This window comes from Bactrocera tryoni, chromosome 3, assembly GCF_016617805.1.
Source record: "Bactrocera tryoni isolate S06 chromosome 3, CSIRO_BtryS06_freeze2, whole genome shotgun sequence".
In the NCBI taxonomy this organism is placed as follows: Eukaryota; Metazoa; Arthropoda; class Insecta; order Diptera; family Tephritidae; genus Bactrocera; species Bactrocera tryoni.
In genome coordinates, this window is record NC_052501.1 from 28041044 (window position 1) to 28066379 (window position 25336).

Sequence of the window (25336 nt, forward strand, 5' to 3'; positions counted from 1 at the left end):
CGTTTGAAAGATACTAATGGTTATTCGATTATTTTAAGACAAAAAGTTTTTTCTAAGAAATTTTATAGCTCAATGACAAAAACTTATCACAAATCGGAAAATATGGAGAGACTTTCTTGGAGGTGTCTAAAAACCCATGCTTCAGAGTAACCAGCGTTGTTTTTTGCCCAATCTAATATATGAATGTATGTATATTTATATATTATTGTGAAAAAATCTCGCTAGTCTTCCGATATATTTGTATGAACATATGTATGTACATAGCTATGTTAATTGATTTACGAATCCTCATATGTATATATGTACATATATGTATAACATATACACATACATATATACTTACATATATATTACTAGCCCGTGGCGACTCGTTGATTTTCCCATATCGTTGCCGTTCGACTACTGTTGCAATGTGTTGCAACCATTATGGCGATCCATAAAATAATAACAAAACTCATTAAAATGTAATAGCAATTTGTTGCAATGAAAAATAAAACTAAAGCAAAAACTAATTAAAATATTAACGTTAATTGTTTTCCAATACCGAGTTGAGTTTCAATTTGAGATATTTTCCAAGAAACACAAAATTAAAGAATTTGTGTGAAATGGACTGTGAGTAATTTTTCGCATTCGAATGAGCGCTGCCTTTGAAGACACATTTTTTCTTATATTAAAAAATAATATATTCCATATACATATGTACATACATACATACATATGTATGTGCGTTACATGTTGCATGTTGCACATTGCCGCGCAATTTGAATCACCTTATGGCGCATATTTTCATAAACTTTTACACTACATATTTTCTGTTGTTATTTTTATTGCTGTTGTTGCTATAAGCAGCGCCATTGCGACGCTGCAGTGTAACGGTAACTATACATTAATTTTCCATATTATGTTTGTTCAACATGCAAATGCGCTAAGGTTGCTGTGGCACAGTGTAGCATTTCCAAAAAAGCAAGATGAAAATGTAATACATACATACAAAGTTTTTGTTGTATTCAGAATGCGTTTTATTTTTTTGTATTTTTTTACGTCTTTTTTTTGTCGAATTCGCAAACAATAATGCTTTTTTTTTACAATTTCACATAAATAACGACTTTCGGTACACAAAAGTCACTTTAGTGAAAAATTTCTTTTAGCGTCAGACTATGTGTCTATTTAAAGTTTATATGGTAATCATTTAAGATATATATAGTATCTGGTTTAGGTAATTAGTGTATATTTTGAATATTCGGTATCTTTTTTTCTGTACATAATAGATTTCCCAGATTATTGTTTTAGGTGATAATTAGTGATTTAAGACAATTTAGGTATCCGGTATCCATTTTCGGTACACAATTTCCTTCGCAGATTATTGTTTGAGGTAATAAATAGTGCTTTAACGCAATTTTGCTAATTCGGTATCTATTTTCGGTACCCAATATCTTCCACAGATTATTGTTTAAGGTAATAAATAGTGCTTTAACGCAATTTAGTTGTTCGGTATCCATTTTCGGTACACAATTTCCTACGCAGATTATTTTTTAGGTAATAAATAGTGTTTTAACGCAATTTAGCTAATTCGGTATCTATGTTCGGTACCCAATATCTTTCACAGATTATTGATTTGGATACTAATTAGTGGTTTAAGGCAATTATCCATTTTCGGTACACAATTTCCTTCGAAGATTATTGTTTTAAGTAATAAATAGTGCTTTAACGCAATTTAGTTGTTCGGTATCTGTTTTCAGTACACAATATTTTACGAAAATTACTGTTTTCGGTGTTAATTAGTGGTTTAAGATAATGTAGGTATTCGGTATCTTTTTTCGGTACTCAATACTTTTCGGAGATTACTATTGTTTTCAACGAAAATTTACTATTTTTATCTTAATTGCTTAAAGCTATTTTTATTAGAAGTAAAGAACTTATTTATTATCAATATAGACTATAAGTTTATCAATCAAGTATTTATAAAGGGTTCTATAACTTCGGTGTAAGCTAAGTAAGCTGTTTTTTTTAGGATCTCCTTATAATATTTTATTCAAATATATTTTTTAACAATTTATTTAATGCCTATTTTTGACAACATTTTGATTTTTGAAAATTTTTTGGTGTTAGATTATAATATTAATCAATATCTAACACCGTTATTTATTATGTAGCACAAAATGTTTTTCTGTTTTCAATATTAAAAAATTATCTAAGCAATATTTAACCATCTCTGCGCCACTGTGCGCCAAGTGTCATCCCCCTTATAAATGTTGGTTAGCAATTTTAACACTTGCACGTCTCGCCTCTGTTTTTTTATGAAAAGTGCACATTCAAAGTCGCCAGCGCGGCGCATGCGATGCAGTTAATAATAAATATTTACGCTAACTGTACAACACTATATGCAGGCATGGGTAACCCCTCACTAACTGCCGCAGCTGGCCGCTTGGTGGTCACTCATACGCCGGTGTGTACGCATATGGCATTTAGCACTATATGCACTTACATACATACATATGTGTATTTGTATATACATAGTACATATATACACAAATATTTTTATATGTAGTACATATATACACAAATATTTTTATACACATGCCGCACACACATGTATGTACATATGTTGTCGTTGTATTTTTTATTGCATTAAGTGTAGCAAAGCTTCGTAATCACGCGGTACATTGACGTTTATTGCGATTTAAACGTTCGAAATTTGTTGTAATTTATATTAGTAAAAATTAAAAATGTAAAAAAAATATATATTTTTTAATTTTTAGGAATATGACGCAAAATAAAAAATCACAAAATTTAATTTTCGAGCAAAAAATTGGTTCGAAAATTGGATTTATTAATGGGGTGACTAAGAGAAGTCATTAAGTTATACGATTTCTAAAAACATGCCGAAGACGTTGAACCGAGCGCGGCGTATGCGCAAAAAATAAATGAATTTGATAAAAAGTTTCACAATGAGGTTTTGCAAACCACCTATCATCATATATATAGTATGTACATACATATATACAGTCGTATAAATAATCCGTTTTCCAGTTCACTGCGGCCACTTTGCGTTATTCTGATACTTTGTTGTTGGTGTTGCTTATATTTTTTATTAATATTTACATATGTTTGCATTATAAAACTTTCTGCGGTACACGGTACACTTGCTGCTACTCGAACGACCATTTGCATATAAACCTACATATGTATGTATATGTTCACGTGTATACATATGTATATGTATGTATGTACATAAATCCATTAAATTATCCGTTAAATGCTGCCAGCAGGCCAATAGGCGACCAGGCTTTTGTACGCACTCTCGTCACGCCTGCTTGCCGGGCTTGTAGATATGTATTGTGTGTACGTAGTACATGCATGTGAAATGTCATGAAAAATTCATGCGAATCTGTCAAAGTCAATTGACTCGATTAACACTTCATTGCAATTCAATTGGCTACTGGATTTTGACACGGTGGAAAAGTAGTGCATATTTTTGTTGTTTTATATACATATGTACATATGTATTTTCTGTAATTCTATTTGTAAACGATGACGAAATCGAAGAACTGCACTATTTTTCAGTTTCAGTTGTCGCCCTTTTAGTTTGATGGTCATAAGACAGTTTACATTCTCGATAGTACCGTATTTCGGTACTCAAAAACATTTTGTATTGTAACTAAAAGTCTGTGCTTGAGTTCATTCTCGTTAGTACCGAATCTCGGTACACAAAAATATTTTGTATTAAAACTGCAATTTTATGCTTGAGTTCAGTATTTATTTACTTCAAAGAGGAACCAGTTCCTGAATATCGTATACCTTTCGTGTACCGTATTTCGGTTCGCTGTTCACTAAAATTATTAAAAATAAAATTCTAAGTGAGCTCGATAAAGTATCGAAGTTTAATATTACATAAAAATAAGAGATGTACTATAATCCATTACATGAAATAATTTCTTCAGCGTACCGCATATGGGTACACTGCATAAATACATACATATGTATGTACATACTTCAATTAGCATTATTTTTCGGTGATAAAGTGTTAAACTCGAAGTTTCACTTTGTATTTATAAAATAATTAAAAATAAATAAATTTACCGTATTTTTGAAAGTACCGAATTTCGGTACTTCTGCGGTACTTTTTACTAAAGGAATTCTATAAGTTCCAAATAATTTTTTTTTAATAAGTAATAAAATATAAGTTAACATAAATTCTATAATTATATGTGATCATTACTTAAACGTGCCGAATTTCGGTACAAAAAGTTCTATTGTCTAGAAAACCGTTTAGGGGAAATATCTAATCTATGATAAATTTGTAAAAATTGCTGTTTAAATTTCCGGAAAAAGGTGCCGTTTTCTAAGAATACCGAATTTTGTATTCGAAAACGCTCAGTTTTAATTACTTAATTTAATTAATTTTTCTTAAAAAACTTTCAGATTTTTCATTTTAGTCGGAATAGCCTAGCCAGAAACAGCAAGACGTACTTTTTGAACAAGTTAAATGTACCGTACTTTTAAAAGTATCGAAATTAGGTACTCAAAAAGTCACAAAAAAGTATTTTTATATAGTATAATTTAAAAGTAATGCAACATATGGACATATATTTTAAGTGAGTTTAAATATGGTGTACACAGTGTACTGTACTTTTGAAAGTACCGAAACTGGATACTCAAAAAATCACAGGAAAAATTTTTATCTACTATTATTCAAAAGTAAAGCAAAATATATTTTGAATTAGTTGAAATAGGTACCGAACTTTGAAAAGTACCGAAATTAGGTACTCCAAAAATGGTAAAAAAGTATTTTTACATAGTGCTACTTAGAAGTAACATTATGATAAATCTAAAATGAGTTAGTTGAAATATATTCCATATTTCAATATTGCGAAAATATTCGGTACTAATTTATAGTGATTTGAAAAAGCGAGAAAACGAAATGTATGTAAATTGGTATAATTAGTTATATGTATGTATATGTTTGTTTTGTGTCTTAATTCAAAATAAACCCTCATTAGGTAAATTTTAAAATTAAAAAAAAATGTGTTCCAAAATACTGTTACTACTTCTGTTACTTGTTATTGTACCTGTTTTAGATACATTTTAGACACTTTTAATTTTTTTTTATTTTCTTTCTTTTGCTATTTGGGGTGTTCTAAGGGACTAACTATCTCAAGTGATACCTATTATCGGTACTAAATAAAAATTTTCGGTACTTTAAATTATTATCCACAATATCTACATAAATACTAAGCCAAATGCCTCCACCAAATTCTTTTTTACCCATAGCATCCGCTATCGTTTAATCCTGCTTTAAATACCTTTCGGCAATCAAGCAATGTCAACTAAGGTCAAAAGAGCAACTCATTTACACACTTCCGCCAGACAAAGCTAAACACCTACACACACACACTTACTGCGCTGTTGTATTTGTTGTAGAGCCGAACTTTTATGCCAACTCAGCACAATATTTGCACGCAAAAATTCCAAACCTAACACTATTACTCCACCATGGTGCGCTATGATGACGCTGAACATTACCATCCAGCGTCACTGACAGCCAAATTATGCGCAACAACAATCAGAAAAAAATAGCAAAAACACACCAAAACAACAGGCGAAAAAGAATATGGGCAATCATCAACAGGTATGCGGTGTGTTGTCGGAGATTTGCGAGCAACAAGAAAATTTATGATGAATTTATGTATGAAATTTTGCTGAAACTTTGTATGTAAATGTGTCTGTGCCTATGAATTTGTGTATAAACAGCAACAAAGTGTTGTAGTATGAATATGTATATTTTTTAAATGAATGTTTATATGTATGCCTGCGTGCTCGTCTATTCGTGTTGCCCGCAAAACAAGTGTCAAGCCGACAATGTGTGCGAAATATACAAGAGAACAAGTGTACGAGTAAATGAAATGTCAAATAATGAAATGCTGCCGAAATGCGGCAATGAATTAAAAGCAAAAATTTAAAAAAATATATATAAAAAAGTATATAAAAAATAGAAAAATAGGAAAAAGTTGTGAAAAGTGTCTAAAAAATAAGAAAATAAATAAATATGCATATATGTATGTATGTATATAAATGAAAAATAAAATAAAATTTAATAAAGAACGTTTATTAAATAAACGTCAAAAATTGAATTCAACAACCGAGAAACATTAGGAAATGAGCCAAAGAAAAATAAATAAATAATAAAAAAATTATAGTAGGATTAAGAATTAAAACACAAATTTTAAAAATTTAAAAAATAAAAATTTTTAAAATTAAAAAAAATTAAAATTGAAGGAGAAAAATTCAATACATTTACAAAAACACTCTTGTTAATTAACAAAAAATCAATTATTAAAAAAATTAAATAAATAATATGCACATAATCAAAAAAAAAACAAAATCATTAATTACAAAAAAAAATTAAATAAATAATTTTGAAACAATTACAAAAGAACTAAACTCGTTAATTAAAAAATAAAAAAAAATAAACAAATAACTTTAAAACAATTACAATAAACGTTAATTAAAAAATATAAAAAAATTTAAAAAAATTAAATAATATTAAAAAACAACAAAAAAATTCAATCAATAAAATAGAAAAAAAGTGACTATTAACGTAATTAAAAAAAAATCTTGATTACAAATAAAAATAAAAAATAAAACAAAATACTAGATAATTTTAATACACTTAAAAAAATATATAAAACAAAAAATAAATAAAATACTAAATAATTTTAATACACTTAAAAAAAAATATATAAAACAAAAAATAAATAAAATACTAAATAATTAAATACCATATGAACACGAAACACAAACAGAAATGTTGAAAAGCTATAAAACTAAAAAAGCAACAAAACTAGAGAAATAAAAAAACTAGTATCGCAAAAAAACTGCAGCACTAAACGTGATAAAAACTAAAAAAAAAAACTAAACAGAAACAAAAAAAAAGAAAACAAAAACAAAATTAAAATTAAAATAAACAAATATAATTACAATAAAAAATTTATAAACCAAAAATTCGATCAAAGAAGCTACACATCCGCATATGGCGCATCACCAGCATGCTCAGCCGCAAATCGGTGGTTTGGTGATAGTAACAGCGGCGCCGACGCTGCCATCATCAGCACCACCGACATTGTCATTTCCATCTTCGTGTTTGTGTTGCTTGTTGCCGCCTTAGACGCTGCGGTCGGCACCGCCAATGGTCGAGAACAATCTAGAAGAGGCGCCAGCGCAGCAATCAAGCACACATAAATAGATACATACATATGTACGTACTTACACACAAAAATACATAACCACATGCAGCTAAATTGCCATACAAACCGATGCTGGCGATTAAAGCATTAAAATATGTGGATTTGTATGTATGTAGCTGTGTATTTATCAGCCGTCGTGCCGTGCACATATGGCAGTCACTGTAAGCCCACACGCTGCAGCCGCGATAATGAAAAGTCTCTATATACATATGTATGTATGTATGTATGTTTATGCATATACATACATATATACGTATTTATATAAATAATATATACAATATATGTAAATGTGTGTGCGTGTGTGTCGCTAAGCCTACCCCACAACCGCTCCCGGCACTTAGTATGCGCACTTTATTCGATTTGCTGCCACCTTTTTAGTGTGACGTCAGTCGGTGCTGCTGCGCGCCTTTCGCCGTGCCATAACGAGTCGCCTGCATGCCGCGCACCCAACCCTTACACTACTTGTTGGGTTCTTGCTTGCAATACATACAAATATCTTTCATTTTTTTTAATTTTTTGCCATTGTTGTTGTTGCTATTAGCACGCCAGCGCCCCACGACAACGGCTTTTTCGCTGAATGCTGCCGATTGCGACAGGCGAAACGACTTGAATGTGCTCAAAAGCTCCAAAGTGAGTGGGCGCTGTGAGCAGCACATTAATGAAAGAAATAGAGAGAAAGCACAAGAGAGCGTAGCATGTAAGGTGTGTATGTTTGAGAGGATGTGTTTGCTTGAGAAAAATTATAATTTCAAATTGTGAGTATTTGTGCTTTTGAGCACCTTCTGTGACTGAGTGACTGCATTAACTGAGTGAGTCCATTCTCTGAGTGACTGCATTCCCTGAGTGCCTGCAATGCCTGAGTGCCTGCAATGCCTGAGTGAGTGCAATACTTAAGTGACTGCGTGCTTGCATATTACGAGTGACACACTCAAAAAGGTTGGTCAGCTAGCGCTCCACTGCTTGCACTAATCGTGTTAGAGAGCTTATACCTCGACGCGAATAACACCTGCTCGCATGCATTACAGCCCCTCAAAAATGGTATATACGTGCGCGTATATGTGGCCTGCACTCAAGCTCCACCATGCACTCGCATTCACTCACGCTCACCAACTGAGCAATACACTCGGCAGCCTACTCGCAAACTCAACGTGCTGGCAAAGCGTACGCCAACTTGGCGACCCATTGGTGTACATTCCCCAACAGCGCAACGTTAGCAGCAGTACGATTTCGAACTCGCTCGGCGTAAGACATTGACTGTTCCCGTATACGCGGTCGTACACATACATAGTATATAAAATAGTGTATATATATATATATTTATATATACATATTTGCCAAATTGCCATAAAACGTCAAAAAACAGCAGCAGCGTTAGTAATTTTTTGCCTGGCGGTGTACTGAAATTGAAATATAACTGTTCAGACGTTATAGAAATTTGCTTGCTTTCATCAAATTTTGAAACAATTTTTTTTCGTGTTTTTGCTCGTCGGCAGTGCAGCTACGACGCAACGCACGTCATCAAGTCAGTCAACAAATCGTCGCTTGCCGTAGTCGTTGTCGTGGTCGACGTTGTGTCATTCATTGCCGTCGAAGTCGTCGTCGTCGTCGTTGTCACCATTAACAGTGTGTGTTTCAGCACAGCAGCTTGTTAGAAAAGTGGCCAAAAACAACGAAAAAAGTAGCTAATGAAACTTGAAAAATAGCAAAAAATTTAATTTTCGAAAATATTTTCGAAAGTGTAACGAAAAGTGGGCGCGTGCAACTTATAACGTGGCGTAAAATAAAAATAACAACAACAAGCATACGCGCAAACTGCAAGAAAAAGGTGGGTGAAGCAATCATATTGTTTTAAAGAATTTGTAAGAAATTTTGAAAAATTTCGAGGAAATCGAAAAAAAATTATTTATGACTAAAAAATTGAGAAACATTTTTTTTTTTAAATAAAACAACAAAGTCAGTAGTTGTGTGTCAGGGAAGTGCAACGAAACGTGTAAGAAGCCTTCAAAGGTAGAAAGCAAAAGCTGATGCGTTCTAATTTGTTGGTGAAATATCTTGAAGCAAACGGACAAAGGCAAATTAAATAAAATTGAATTTACCCTATAAAAGAGTGGATGTTAAAAGTAAAAAAAGCTAAAAAAGAATTAAAAAATTTGAAACTTCGAAAATTTTAAATATGAAAACCTTAAATTAAAAATATAATATAATATTTTTGAACTATACAATATTTAATAATAAAAAAATCTGGAAATAAAAACTAAAAAAAGAAAATTAGAATTAAAAAACACTTTAATGTAAAAATTAGAAATACGTACATGAAAATACAAAAAAAAAAAATAAAAATTGTAATTTAAAAACTAAAATTACATACATATAAATTATAATTAAAAAGTATGAAAACTTATTAATAAATACATAAATTAATCAAATTTGAATTAAAAAATTAAGAATAATTTGCATCTAAAAATTAATAAAATTAAAATAAAAAATTAAGAAAATTTAAGTTTGAAAATTAAAATTAAAATGGAAATTTCTAAATGCAGAAATGTAATTTAAAAACTAAAATTACGTGCATGTATTAAAATTTGGATATAAATACATCTAGAAATTAATTAAATTAAAGAAATAAGAAAAATTTAATTTAATAATTAAAACTACTTGAAAATTTGGTAAAATCCAAAAATTTGAAAAATCTTGAAAAATTTAAAAATTATAAAAATTTGCATTTTGAATTTTAAAAATTAAAAAAATAGAAATTTCAAAATACATACATTTTATAAAACTAAAAAATTTTTAATGAAGAAATTAAAACTACTTCATTATTATTAAACTTTGAAAATCCAAACACTTAGAATATACATACATATGTATAAAGCTTTATAAAACCTCAAACTTGTGAAAAAATAAAAATTTTAAGTTTAGAAGCGAAAACTACTTGACAATTAGAAAAATTAGAGAATTAAAAATTTCCATTGCCAAAAATTTAAAATATTTAAAATTTTGAAGAATTCAAAAACTATGGGAATTTAAAACTTTGAAATCAAAAAATTTAAGCTCTTGAAAATGAAAAGGTTTTGAAATTTCTAAATTCAGAAATTGAAAATATAAAAAAATAAAAATTTTGAAAATATAAAATATTATGTATTCCAAAACTTAAATCTAAAAAAATATGTAACTCGCATATGTATAGTTCAAATAGTAGACCTTAAAGTCCAACAGGAATGAATATTAAAAATATTTAAATTTCAAAAATAGTAATAATTGAGTTTTTAACTATCAAAAAAATTAAGATTTAAAACAATATCTACAAATAAAAAAAAAAATTATTTCGAATCATCAAAAAAAAATTAGATTTCCACAAAATTTGGAAAAATAAAAAATATTAAGTTTCGAATTATCAAAAAGTATTATTAAACATAAAAACATTACGATTTAAAGAAAATGTGATTAAAAAAATTTATATTTGTACCAGTAAATGCAAGAAACAACAATATTTGCGCAAGTTTTCAATGTTCGAAAACTTAATTTAAAACCAAAACCAAAAAAATACAAAATTTAAACATTTTTTTTGCATATTTTCAAATTTCGAAAATTCAAATTTTTACAATAAAATATTTCTTTTTAGCAGCAAAGCACATACGTCACAAAAACGACAAGCGCCAAATGCGTAACGCGATACGCTGAAACAACATAAATTAAAAACCAAACGAATTTATTGCAGCGGTGGAGCAATTTCACGATTTCGCGAAATTGTGTGCATAGCATTTTTGTTTGGCAAAGAAAAGTGCGAAAAGAACTGAAAGAAAATTGCAAATAAACAGTTGAAAAAATTTAAACGAAGCAATTAATTAACTAAAAACAATATAATTAATTCAAAAATTAATATAATTAATAAAAATTAATTATAATAATTAAAAAATTAATAATTATTAAAAAAATTAATAAAAGCTAAGGTAATCAATTGAAGTAATTAATTAAAGTTTGATATAATTAATTACAAATAAAGGTAATTAATTAACTGTTATTTAAATAATCAGCGAAAATAATCAGTAATTAATGTTATAAATTTAATTACTCACAAAATTAAGCTAATTAATTCAAAAATCAATGTAATTAAGTAACAAATACTTTAAAAAAGTTTCAAAAATCTCAAGCAGAACATTTTCTGCGTCTTTAGTGGACAGCTGGCACATTCCAATACAAACACACGTACACATACACGCATACCGACAAACTTACCTAAGTATGTACACTTGAAAGCGAAAATTCAAGGCGAAAATTGTAGTGCTCAACGCAAATAGAAACTAACCCACACACAACGAACGAAAACAGCAACAAAAAGTCAAAATAAGCAACAACTACAACAAAAATCATAAAGCAAAAACTTGTGTAGTTTACGATTTCTGCGAAATTTTCAAAGAAAATTTTACCCAACAGAAAAGCGTAAAAAGAATATTTACAAAATAAATTTGCAAAAAAAGCAACACATTTGCGAAAAATTAGTAAAAGAGTGTGAAACGAAGTGCAAAAACTGAAGCGGAGTGCAGCTCGACTGTTTGTGCAGATTCCTGCGTTAATTTGGTAGGTGATTCATGCGCATTTGAACACAAATTTTTTTTATTTTTTTTCGGCATTAAGAAAAGTGTGTGCGATTAATTAGCAGCGCAAAAAAGAAGAGCAGAGCAAAAATTAATAACACAATTTATACGTGCATACATATAGTTCATAAGTAGGTGACTAATGCGGAACGCACAAGCAAATACACAAACTTAATTTATTAGGGAAGTGTTGAGAAATGAGCGCAGGTTGAAAACAATTATTTATGCGTTTCGTTAAAATAATATGCATTTGATGAGATTATTCAACGTTTGCTCCCGAAATGTGTATACATACATACATACATATCTTTCAACCCAAGTGCTTGTAAAAATATGAAATAATTGCGAGCGGCTCGATTTGTGATTTTTTCGCAAATTTATTGAATTTTGAGTTATTTGTCTGCGCTGTTGTTGGCATTAAAATGCTGTTGCACCCAAAAGCTAAAAAATTTACTTGAATTAGTGGAGTTACCTGTTTTTTGCTGTATTGCTTAACAGCTGGTGAAAGGAACTAACTGCAAAGCTGGCGTATTTGACTGAGAGAAAACGCGAAAAATGTGCGAAAACAGGCATAAAATGCAATGAAAAATGTAGCCACTTTGAAATATGCATACATTTTTGAAGTTTTGAAAGTTTGAAGAAAATTCCAAAACATTTCCAAAATTAAAATTTTTGCTAACTTTTTTGGGATTATGAAAAAATATGAATATGAAAATTTTTGCAATCATAAAAAAGTTGTGAAAATATTTCCAATTATGGTAAAGAACTCAAACATGTTTTGGTAACAAAAATATTTCAAAAATGAAATTTTTTGGAAATTTAAATATAAATAAAATCAAATATTTCAAACATTTATTTGAAAAAATTTAAAATTATATGAAACATTTTTAAACATATTTTGGTATCAAAAATGAAAATTCTTGCTAACATTTTTTGAATTATGAAAAAATATGAATATGAAAAATTTTCAACCATAAACAAAATTTTTAAAATATTTACAATTAGGTATATGAAAAAAATGCAAACATATTTTGGTAAAAATATTTCAAAAAGTAAAATTTGTGCTAATCTATTTGGAATTATGAAAAAGTGTTAATTTGAGAGTCTTTCCAATTATAAATAAAAAATATTTGAAAGCTTTTGCACCTTAAAAAAAATAGAATTTGAAAATTTTTGCAACTATACATATATATGAAAAAATTCTAAAATAATTTGCTATCAAAAATTTTTCAAAAATAATATAATATCATTTCTAATATTTTGTAAAAATAATTTATTTTTGGCTCACAAATTCCAAACAAACTGTAAATGTTTTCGAAAATAATTTGTTTATTGATAAAAATTTCAAGAATACTTTCATTTCAAAAATTTTGCAAAAATAAACTATTTATGGATTACAAATTTCAAAAAAAGAACTGTGTTAAAGTTTTCAAAAATACCTTTTTATTTGAAAAAAAATGTCAAAAATAATTTCTCTTCAAAAATTTTGCAAAAATAACTTTTTTGCTATATAAATTCCAAAAAAAAAATAACTCCACGACTTTGATTAAGATTTTTAATAAAAATAATTTCAAATTAAATAATATAATATTTGAAATGTGTTGGCTTAGAATTATTTGCTCGCAGCGTTGCATTTACTTTTACAAATATTCTTTTTGCATAAGGAATTTCAGTTTGAAATTAAGTATTAGCAGCAAAAATGCGCATATACAACTAGTCTTAGAAGTTTTTATTAAATATTTGAACTAGCTTTACAATTTCGAAACCGAAATGTATCCATAAAATATTTTCCTTCGAAAAATTATGTGAATTTCAAAACCAGGAGGTTTTTTTACAATATATACTGTTACTAATAAATGCAACTTTCAAGTTAAAAATGTAAAATTTAGTTTTGAAAATTCTGAAAAACAACGCTTTATGAGTGCATTTTGTATTCAAAGCAAATTCATTTCTCGGAAATTAACGCCAAAGAATTCTTTTTGTTCCAAGAAAACCACAAAAATGCAAAACAATGAAAATGTGAATTCAATAATTCAATAGCAAAAGTCTGAATAGAACATTAAGCACGCACTATGTATTTTTGAATTGATTACTTAAAGTCGAAAAAATCGTTTTTGTTACAATTTTCTAAGAAATGTAGAAAAAGCTTACGAAAAAGCAAAATTTATATTGTTTTAACTGCAAAAATTCTAGTTTGTGCACTTAAGTAGGTATATAAATAAATGGAAAGTACGTTGTCGAAAGCTTTAAAATAGAAAAAATGTGTTTAATGAAAAAATGTTCAGGATTTAGAAACCCGTTTTCGAAGGTAATTAAATATAGTTTTTAAAATTTTTGCTTTTGCGTTGAAACTCACTTACTGTGTAAGTCTATGTAGGGGAAATGTGCTATTTTTCAATTTTAAAAATATATATTTTTTGTTTTGGTTTTTTATTTAAAAAAATTTTGTTGACAAAATATTTTTTTGGTTTTATTTTTTTTTAGTTAATTTTAAATAAAATAGTTATCATAATTAAAATGTTGCTAAAAATATTTTTTTGAAATTTTTAAAATATTTTTGTTAATTTTAAATAAAATAATCGTCATATTTTTTTTTGAATATAGGTACTATTAATTTGTTTTTGCTAAAGAAACCACTTACCAGTTATTTAAAACTAGAAAAATTTTGCTTTTAAATATTAAAACAATATCAGCAAAATATTATTATTACTTTAAAACATTCTTTTTGTTGTATTCGTAAATTAGCTTTTCATTATTTTTTTTTAATTCTTTATTTTTTTTTGTTTATTTTTTTGGTTTATTTTTATTTCTTTTCTGTCTTTTTTTTAATTTTTTTTTGTTAATTTCAATTAATTTATTAAAAAATTTGTGCGTTTGCCATTTTTTCTGATTTATTTAATTTTTATTTTCGTTAATTTTTAGAGCTTTTTTAATATTTTAATTTTAATTATTTTTTTTTTATGATGTATTAAAAATATTTATTAAAAGCTTTGTGTTCTTTTTAGAATTTGTATGAAGTAATAAAGAAGAAATAAATTAGATTTGAGTTAAAACCATTAACAATAATTTAACTTTGAAACATATTGAATTAAGATATCAGTCAAAATAAAAAAATTGAATTTTTAAATGAAAAATTATAGTAAAATTAAACAAAGAATATTATAATAAAAAATAACTTAATCATTAAAATTAATATAATTTCTTTATATTTAATTAATTACAATTTTTTGTTAATATTTAAAATTTTTTTTTATGTATTTTTTAAACTTTCTGTTATAGATCGGAAGAGCACACGTTTTTTATATATTTTTGTTGTGATTTTTTTTTTATTTTTATATTTTTATAATTTTTTTGTGATAACTTTTTTTTAATTTTTTACTTTTATAATATATTTGTTGCTATTTTTTTAATTTTCAGTTTTTTTTAATATTTTTTAATTCTTATCATATTTAATAACAATAAAAAAAACATAATAATTCAAATTAATAAATAAATAAATAAAATAAATAATATAATTCTTCTTATATATTTTTAATTAATTTTTTTCCTAATCGTTTTATTTGTTTTTCTTAATTAATTTTTTTACTTTTATAATTTTTTTCTTATTATATTTTATGTTATGTATATGTTTTTTTTTTAATTATTAAATTTTTAATATTTTTTACTTTTTAAAAATCATTAGTTTTTAACTTTTTAAAATATTTTTATTTTTAACTTTTTTAATTAATAATTTTTATTTTTTTCCGATTTTTTTATATCAAAATTTCAACCAACTATTATATTACAGCCTTTATTTGTAAATATTTGCAATACACAATGTAATAATTATAGTACCTACATAAATACTGCAGCATGCAGCTATAATCATGCCAACCAACAACAAAGCAGCAAGTCAAAAAATGCTCGTAATTAATAGTTTGCCGCAATTATTAATTGAAAGAAATCAACTTGTGAAATCCAAGACGATGACTACTCGTTATCTCCAGCCAGCTAGAGTGGCTAAACACACACATATGAACATATGTACACACTAGCATATACATATGTAGGTATATATAGCATATATACACCAATGTATGTATGTATGTATGCATATAGAGGCGTGCTACCTCCACAGACCTGCCTACAACGCCCGAAGCAGCGTACAGTGTTGCACAAAAGTATGCTTGAATGTATAAGCAAGTTAGTATGTATGTATGTATGTGACTAAATGCCACTTACCGCTGCACTGTGGTGCAAACCAATATATATTTACGCGCGCTTTGCTTTTTATGACCAGAATTGTTGCGCCTTTTTGTTTTTTCCCCACTTTTTATAACTTTTAATAAACTTGGGTGTGCGTGTGTGTGTGTACATGTGTGCAAGCAGCGAATATATACATTGTTGTTGTTGTGTTGTCTATTTGCTTGTTTTTCGCTGCATATTTTTTTCAACTAGAAAATTAATTCGCATAACTTAACAAAGTTGTTGCTACTAACGCTACAACTACTGTTGCTATTGTTGTTGTTATTATTCTATTTTTATTGCTGTTGTTGTTGACTAAGCTAAGCTGCGCTGGTCAGCGCTAGCAAATCGAAAGATACAAGTTGCACGCATCGGTGTGTTGGTGACTTTTAGTAGTCGATATGAGCACACACACCCATATATACATATATGTATGTATGTGTTTATTAATTTATACTCACACATGCACGTCGATGCTTGAATTGCTTTGGTTTGCGTTGGTTTTGCCCGTGTAAGCGATGACGTTCAACTCTGTTTACTGTTTACGTGCATTTCAACTACAACGTACACATATGTGTGTGTATGTGTGTATTCAGGTATCATAATGTATATGTAATCATATATGTATGTATATGTGTGGATTTGGCTATGTGTTTGTAGCGTGTTTGTGTCAGTGTGACACAAGTGGTGAGCGTGAAACAAAAGCTAAAATGGAAAATCTAATAAAATTGCGAAAAAGACGCTTTAATTAAGTTGCAGCAACAACAACAACAATAGCAGCCGCAATCGCGCTGCGCTAAAGTTGTTTACTGTTTGCTGTACAGTTTCATCCAATCATCTATTTGCGTTGAATTTAAATGTTTTTTATTTGATTTTTTTTTGTTTTTGTATTTAGTTTTTGTTTATGGCATTTTTGCGCCTAGTTAAATAATTTATTTCTTATCGAAGACACCTTAACATTGTCATGAGGTACATTTGGTTGTCTATTTAAGTTATTTAGTGGGTGTGCTGGTACATTTTTATGGTTATAAAGTGGTTATATATTGGTTAGTATATCTAACACAAATAATAATAATATATACATACATACATATATAATACAAAATAATTTTGAATAAAAAAAATTACTTCAACATTACAGAAAAAAAAAATTAAAAAATAATTTGTTAAAAAAAACTTATTTATTTTTATCAAATTGCACTTAAATTAACAAGATATAGTACATAAAAAATATAATTAAAAATATTTAAAATAATAATTAAAGCTAAAGTAATATATACATTTTTTTAATAATGTTAATTAATTTTGAATTTTTAATTAAAAAAATATATATTTAAAATAAAAAGAAAAATTAATTAGTTTAAAAAATTAATTAATTAATTTAAAAAATAATTAAAGCTAAAGTATGTAGGTATTATATACATTTTTCGATTAATGTAAATTAATTAAAACAATTTTAAATAAATTAAAATATATTAAAATTAAAGAAAATACTTTAAAATAAAAATAAAATAATGAAACCAACAGAAATTAAAAACATTAATTAAAAAGTAAATAGTCGAAAATATTTTCTTGAATACTTTGAGCTTTTGCTAAATATACATAAGTATAGACACTTCAAATTATAAACAAATATTTTTTTCAAATATTTTAAAATAACTAATAGAAAAAATTAAACAACGTATGTATATTAAAAAAAAAAAATATTAAAAAAAAATTAAGAAGAAAATTTAAAAAAAATTATTGAAGATTAAAAAATTTATAAAAATTAACAAGAAAAAAATTAATTAAAATCAAAATATGTATCTACTACTGTAATCAAAAAATAGTAAGACTTTGTTCATATAAGTTTAAAATTCTTATTCATTGTTCAAAATCTATGTATGTATATCGTCCCCCTCAAAGAAATCCTCCTTCACCTCAATGCACTTGTGCCAACGTTTTTTCCAATCCTCGAAACAATTGTTAAAGCCAATTTCCGGAATAGCCATCAATGTTCGTAACGATTCAAGTTTAATGTGATTATCGTAGTGCAAAAGCCAAGAGTTTTCGGCCCATAATTCCGAACTCTTTTTCGAATAGCCTCGCGCAAACAACGCATAACACTAACATGGTTTTCTTTGTTGACAGATGGAATACGGAGGGCACCACACCTCGATAACTGTAAACATAACATTAATTTTTGACCTGCTTTGATGTGGTTTTTTCGGTTCCACTCACCTTTGCCACGATATTCGGTCGATTGATCATCTGTTTCGGGTTTCGTAAGCATGGATCCAAAACTCGTCGCCAGTAATAATACGTTTCATGACATCCTGGTAGTCGGAAAGCATTGTTTCAAAGACTTTAACGCGATTCTGATGTAATAATTTTGAAGGCAATCGTGCTTTCACTTTTCTTAGGCCTAAATAATCAATCAACATGTTTTACACTGATACTGCCGTTATTCCAAAGGTGCCAGTAAGATCACTGCCTGTTAATCTCAAGCAACAATTCCTTTGTTTTATTGACGTGTTGACCATCAGTTGATGTAGATGACCGTCCTGGACGTGATTCGTCGTGAAGGCGTTTTCGACCCTCTTTGTATAATAAAGTACGCGAATTGGTCCTTCAGTTTTAGAGATATCTATCTGAAATTTTGTACACGTCCGTTTCTCCCCAAGCAGCAGCTTTTCAAATGATTCAAACCGGATCATTGCTTCGGAGCTGCCATACAAACCGAACGATCATAATCCAATGCTTGTATGGTAAACTTTTTTACTTTTTATTAACCGAGATATCTTCACGAAACTTATTTATTAGTTGATTTTTTTATGATATTTTTAATGATCTTGTTTTAAACATTTTTCTTGTTAATACTTTTTTTAATAATTTTTTTTTATGATTTTTTTAATGGTTTTTTTAGGATATTTTTTAACTTTTATTGATTTCTCATTTTTTTATTTTTTATCTTTAATATTGATTTCTTTTTTTTTTAACGCCCCTCCTGCAACAGCTTTCGGCTTTTCTGTTATTTCTAACCACACTTTTCACGCAAATATCGCCTCCGCTTGCATTCGTGTTTGCTTCCGGTAGCAACATTACGTTGTCCAACTTTTAAACACTTTCTCATTTCCGCGAATTTTTGGTTCGAAATACTTTGCGCAATTTTGAGGTCAAGTTCTCACTTTGCCGACGACGCTACAGTGGTGGCGATTATACAAGCCCATAGCCACTTGCCTCCATGTATGTATGTATGCATGTAAATACAGCTGAATGCACGAAAAATGTATGCCAACGAGGTGAGCATTGCTTAATTTTCGATTTTACTTGTTGTTGCCTTTGCTGACGCGCCACTGACCAACAAAGCGGGAAAAGTATTTTTTCACTTTAGCGAGCGAGTGCGAGGGCCTTGTTTCGTTTGCAAATTCTTTCACATGCCAACTAAGTGCACAAATATTTATAGAATACATATCTAGGTACACATGACTATATATGTATGTATGTATGTTCTTTTGTATGCAGTCTGGATGACGCCCACACCTACCGGCACCCACTAAGCCTTGTAGACATACTTACTTATGTAGACATTTTATAAATATTTCTGCCACTGCCACTTTTGGCTACGAAATTATTTAGCTGTTTTCTTACATATATACATATGTACATGCATATATACTTATGTGTATGTACGTATGTATGTATATATGTAGCAATTTTGCCGTCTAAACACTTTGTCATCGACTTTATTGACAGTTTTTGCTTAAAATTTGTATTTCTCTGCTTCTTCTCACTTTTATTGTTGTTATTATTGTTGCATGACATTTGAAATGATTGCTTCTAATACACACTTTGAATGGAAATCGTCGTCAGTTTGCCGTTTACTCGCGCTGAATCAATCAAGCATGACATAAATTGTATGTGTGTCTGTCTGTATGTGTATATATAAGTATGCAGGCATATATGTATACTCGATTGTGTGCAGGCATACCAAATATGTGACAAAATCCATGTCTAAATGTGCGAATAGAAAACTCGTAAAAATATTTATTTGTTCATACATAAATATATACAAACAAACATACATACACACATGTATATATACATACATCTACATTTATACATCCAAATAATTCCGCTTATGTCGTTTGGAAAAGCGTCGCAAGCAAAAACAATGCGCTTACTGTATGAGTAAGGCAAATGAAATTGAGAGTGCCGAAGAAATTAGTATTCAAGTAATGTAACAAAAGCAAGTTAAACAAAAAGTGCAAATAAACAAAAACAATAACAAAATATGCCTGCATACCTGTGCATATCGACTTGTGCACATACATACTTATGCATATATTATATGTACACTACAGTTCATACATATATGTTGGTACGTTTACTTTTCGCAGTGAGTGTGTGCGCTAAATGTCGGCAAACACAGTTGAATAGTTAATTCGTCCGTTTTATGCTTAACTTGCGCAATTCTAGCGTAGTTTTTTTTTTTTTGCTTCGGATTTGCTGTTTTCTTTTTGTCTTTTGTATGTTTTCAGCACCTTAGTTTGGGGTGTGTATGGCTCAATTGCGACTTTGTGACTTCCTAGCGGCGCTATTTTTTATAGATTTCTTATATTAAGAAAAAAATATTTTTATAGACTTTTAGGCAAAAAATTACCCGGAATTGTAAAAATAACACAAAATATTTTATTCAATCGGCACTTTTTATTATGGCTTTCATCTCCTTTAGCGAATCGAATTTCTTCGATTGACTGACGATTCCACGGAATGGCAATTTTAATTTGAGAAGAAAATTAAGAAAAAATCACACGAAGCCAAATCTGCAGCATATGGTGGTTGATCAATGGTATTCATTGCTTTTTTGGCTTTAAATTCGGTTACAATCATAGCTCGATGCGATGGTGCATCGAGATCATCGTTTAAAATCCATGAATTGTTCTTCCACAATACCGGCCGTTTTCCCTCCATTCCCTCATAAACCCATCTCCCAACGGCAGTTATAATGCTCTCCATGAATGTGGGATCGGAATTCGCGCTATCAAGCATGTCCAAAGAGTTATGTTTACGGTACTTTTTTTGGAAAAAATTTAACTTTAAAAGGACGGGTGGAGCAAGAACGCGTTTCATACCCAAAATATCCACCAAAACCTTTCGAATGGACACGCGAGAGATGTCGAGCTCTATTGCCATCTCTCTAACACTTCCTGATGATTTTCAAGCACTGTAACCTTCACTTTTTTAATACTTTCATCAGTTGAAGAGGTCGAAGGTCGTCCAGAACAAGGCATGATCTCTCGAGCGTCTTTGAAGGCATTGTACCACTCGTAGGTTTGTGTTTTAGATTAAGAATAGCCCTACCAAGTTAGCAAAATACATTTTTTGAAATATCATGTATCCGGAGTATATAAAATACAACTTCCGGGTAAGTTTTTGTCAAAGAGTATATAAAAATGGATCAGTTCAAAATTGAAAAATTGGCGTGGCATTGCCTATTTTCATATTTAACAAACTAATATACCCTTTTGAGCTTAATTTGTTACATAACGTTCTCATCATGCTTGGTCCAGACCTGCCACCGGGTCTCACATTCCTAGAGTAATGGTTTTCTTACTTTCGATGGACTAAATATTGTTTGTATTGATTATTTAGAGCGATCTCCCAATATAATTAAGTGGAAATACATGTTCCACCACATTGTCTGCAATCTCTACTAGTTCCTTCCTAACCTCAAATACCGTTTATACTGATTTCCATCTGCCCAGTGCATTCAAAGTATATGTACATATGTATATCTCAGACAGTAGCTGAATTATTTCACTCGGTGCAACAATTTAATTTTCCCACTCACTTTTTATCATAAATACAGCTTTTTTCTGCTTCTTCCACATTTTTATGTTTTGAGTCCATTTCTGCAATTTAATTGGCATTGCAATGCTTGTGATAATGTATGTATGTAAGTATGTATTTAGCGAGTCATTCATAAGTTCTTTGCACAATTAACATACATACATATACAAACAGCATAACTTCAAACATACATATGTATGTATATATGTGTGTATATATGATGTATGTACATACATATGTATATAGGAGGCACATAGTCATATTACTTAAACATCTGTCGACATGGTTTTCAAATCGCACACTTTTTACGACTTTTATCTGCGTCTTTAGTTGTGTGCCATTTTCGTTTGCATTTGTTTATGACTTTTATTAATACTTTTTTGCTGTGTTTGCACTTTTTTCCCCATTCTTTGAGTGTCTTTAATTGCATTTCGCATGACATGGATATTTTGCTTTACATTTGTTAGTCTATTTTATGTTTGTTGTTGTTTGTTTTTGCATTTTAGCGCACTGAAAATTATCTAGTGCATCAAAGAAACTAACAACAGCAACAATGACAAATCGGTAATAAATATAGCAGTCACATGCTGCAATGAATTTATTGCGTTTACATATGAGTAAGTTGTATATTATATAGTGATGTAAATATTATATATGTATATACATATACACACATATACATATGTATATAGATATATATGCATTTGTATGTACATATATACATTTTTTGGAGTTCGCATGTCAAATAAAAAAGTTTTCCGTACAAGAATTTGATTTTGATCGTTCAGTCTGTATGGCAGCTATATGTTATAGTGCTCCGATCTTAACAATTTACTCAAGAATTATAGCGTTGCCTCGGACACTAATCTGTTAAAAATTTCGGGAAAGCATCTCAACAAATAAAAAAGTTTTCCTCACAAAGACTTGATTTCGAACGATCAGTTTATATGGGAGCTATATGCTATAGTGCTCCGATCTGAGAAATATTTTCGGAGATTATAGCGTTGCTTTAGATACTAATTTACGCCACATTTCGTGAAGATAAATCGACAAATAAAAAAGTTTTCCAAACAAGCACTTTATTCCGATTGTTCAGTTCGTGTGGCAGCTATATGTTGTTGTGCTCCGATACCGGTGGTAACGACAAGTGAGCAGCTTTCAGGGGAGAAAAGAACATGTGCACTATTTGACATCAATATCTAAAAAACTAAGTGGCTAACCGGCATAGTACAGACGAACATTGCCTTCTAGTGTATGCATGCAAAGTTTTGAAAGCACTGCAATTATTTATTGTAACAAATATTGAAATATAGTAAAGATTTATTAAATAGTTTAAAAGGGCATTCCACGACTTACTTGCACTATAATAAATCAATATTTTATAGGTCCATACATATAACTGTACTCCTACCGCAAAACAAGCCGGCTTTTTGCATGATATTTCAATAAAAAAATTCTAACAACCCGGAAGTGCTGAGAATTAGTTTAATTTTGTTTTGCCTAAAGCGCGCCTACAATTATCACAATAATCTGAAAAATAGGTTTAAAGTCTTTAACAGCACACACACACACACACACAATTGGATTTATAAGTGAATTTATACAGTGCTGTGCAGGGTAATGGACGCATATGCTTATTGGAGCTAAATTGATTTAATTGTTTTCTGCTTAAATAATTGAGAAATTTGGAGCGAAGTTTAAAATACATGAGAAGGATTATTATAGTAAAACATATAAAACAAAATTAAAGTCAATTTTATTTCAATTTTCAGGATGATTTGCTTAACGAGCTGAGTCGGTTTTGCCATTTCCATTTAATATATACGAAAAAGTCCTCCAGTTTTTGAAATATCGATGTGAAAATTTTCGCTAGGCCATTTTTGCCCAAGTAGCTGCTCATTTGTCGGAACCATCGATATCGCGCCGCTATAGCATATATGTAGCTGTCATATAAATATACCTTCAAAATGAAGTCCTTGTATGACAAACTTGTTTATTTGACGAGAAATCTTCTCGAAATTTTGCCATAAAATATTTCCCAATAAAACGCTAAAACATCTCAATAAATTTATTAAATCGGATAACCATAGCATATAGCTGTCATACAAACTGAATGATCGAAATCAATTGCTTATATGGAAAGCATCTTTATTTGTGCAGATATCTTCGCGAAATTTAGCATGTCTTATTGCCTAAAGTAACGGTACAATATCTGAAGAAATTGTTGTGATCGGCCCACTATAGCATATAGCTGCCATACAAACTGAGCGATCAAAGTTAAACTCTTGTAAGGAAAACTTTTTTATTTGACAAGCTATCTACACGAAATTTGGTTCGGAATATCGCCTAAAGCAGCGCTATAATTTCCGAAAAAAGTTTTCAGATTGCACCACTATATCATATAGCTGCCATACAAACTGATCTATCAAAATTAAGACAAACAGCTTTTTATAACCATTTATGCTATAACAATGCAGCTGTGAAGGGTATTATAGCTTTAGTGAAAATAAGGTTAACGTTTAATCTTGCCTTTAATACGTTTCGGTTGAGTAAAGCAAAGCATTTGCAAAACGGTTCTATGTCATTGCAGAGCGCTGTACATTTTTGAATAGTCATTATTATATATGTGCATATATACATATGTATGTATATAAATGAATATTTCTTATTGGCGCTGTTTTTATTTAAACATTGTAAACACTTATACATGTATATACATATACATGTTTGTAATTACATATGTGTGTATGTGTAATAATAGCTTGTTGAAATCATAATGATGAATTGAATTTCTTGGAAATGTAATAAAAACAGATTATGCGGATGTTTCATGCTTTTTTTCGACATAATTATTATTTTATGTATAAAACATACATATGTATGTACATACATATACATTTATATATTTATATATGCAAGCATGTAATAAATTGTTCTAAGTTGTTTACAAGCACTTGAAAGCATGTAAACATGATTACAGAGATACATACATACATATATTGTGTATGTACCTGTATGTCAATATTGTTGTACTTATGTATATGTAGATACACATCATTAATTAATAGTTCTGACTAAGAATGTGATAACGAGGCAATTATTTGCGCTGAAACAAATTTTATAAGTAAATGTACATGCATATGTATGTGTATATGCATTTATTTCTAATTGTAAATAAAAATATATATATGTATGTATGTAAATATAAATAAAATTATTTCAAAACTCTCCTCTAAGCTAGAATAAATGTACTTCTGATCAATATTTTTGCGCCTGTGTGTTCGCAAGTGCGGTCTACCGGCAAAAGGTACTAAGTTCAATTTAATTTGAAAAAAAAATTTCAATATTTTACTAAGCACATTATCCTTGTGTATTTCTGTCGAGAAAGTGATTTCATATAGAATTTTTAACCATTTTTAGAGCTAAAAAAAGTGACGTCAC

The 25336-nt window shown here is 29.1% G+C and overlaps 1 protein-coding gene across 5 annotated transcripts in view; it reads left to right on the forward strand.

The window, feature by feature from the left end:
- LOC120773102 (terminal nucleotidyltransferase 5C) overlaps nt 1-25336 on the forward strand; it is a 309654-nt gene that overhangs the window by 279177 nt on the left and 5141 nt on the right. The window contains exon 1 of one of the 5 annotated variants that reach the window (XM_040102076.1): nt 8505-9069. The exons of 3 other annotated variants lie outside the window; for them this stretch is intronic. The gene's annotated coding sequence lies outside the window, so the exon portion shown is untranslated. Of the gene's footprint in view, nt 1-8504; nt 9070-11324; nt 11823-25336 lie in introns of those variants that run through there. One more of the 5 variants, XM_040102077.1, reaches the window with a different exon arrangement.